Genomic DNA, 728 nt, shown 5'->3' on the forward strand with positions numbered 1-728 from the left:
ATAGTCTGTCTCTCACTTAGGAGTGTTAGCTGCTTGAGGGCAGACCTCTTTCTCATCTGGCCCTAATGGGTGCTGCTGGCTTCCTTTCAGATCTCATTAAACACCCAACCCGGGGGGGGCTACGGCTCCGAGAAGAGCCAACTCCTGCCAGCCAGGGGCAGAGCAGATCAAATGGGGAGGCTGGGAAGGAGGAGACCCTAGATGGTTGTGATGGTGTCCGTACACTCGGACAACGACCTCCTTAGGCCTCTCATTTCTCCTCTGTAAAATGAGTTTGAACTTGAGGACTTCCTAGTGAAGATTCTGTAATTATTACTTGTGAACATCAGCTTGAATTAAAAGCTTTGTCTGAAGAATTTGAAACTATTTTTTTCATTTTCTTTTTTTGAATCTGTTTTTTCAGAAAACCCTGGATCGAGTTGCTTTTTGTTTGTTTGTGCCTGTGTCTATTTTAAAAGAAAAAGCACAGAAGAATATCCTCCTGGGCTGCTAAATAAAGGCTTTCCTGATGAGCCTGTCCTTTGGAAAAACTCAAAAACTGCAAGATTCTGAATTTGAGTTCCTGCCCAATGGAAGACCTACATATACAAGACATATGTCTCTCCTAAAATCAGTTTTTTTAATTTAGAAAACAATTTTCACATTTGATAAATATACCTGTCCCCAGCACTTCCAGTTGTCTTCAAGGTAAATGATGCTGGTGCCCACATATATATGTGTGTGTGTGT

The sequence above is a fragment of the Sapajus apella genome, unplaced genomic scaffold, assembly GCF_009761245.1.
Source record: "Sapajus apella isolate SASKATOON/1434 unplaced genomic scaffold, GSC_monkey_1.0 scaffold28, whole genome shotgun sequence".
Taxonomy (NCBI): domain Eukaryota; kingdom Metazoa; phylum Chordata; class Mammalia; order Primates; family Cebidae; genus Sapajus; species Sapajus apella.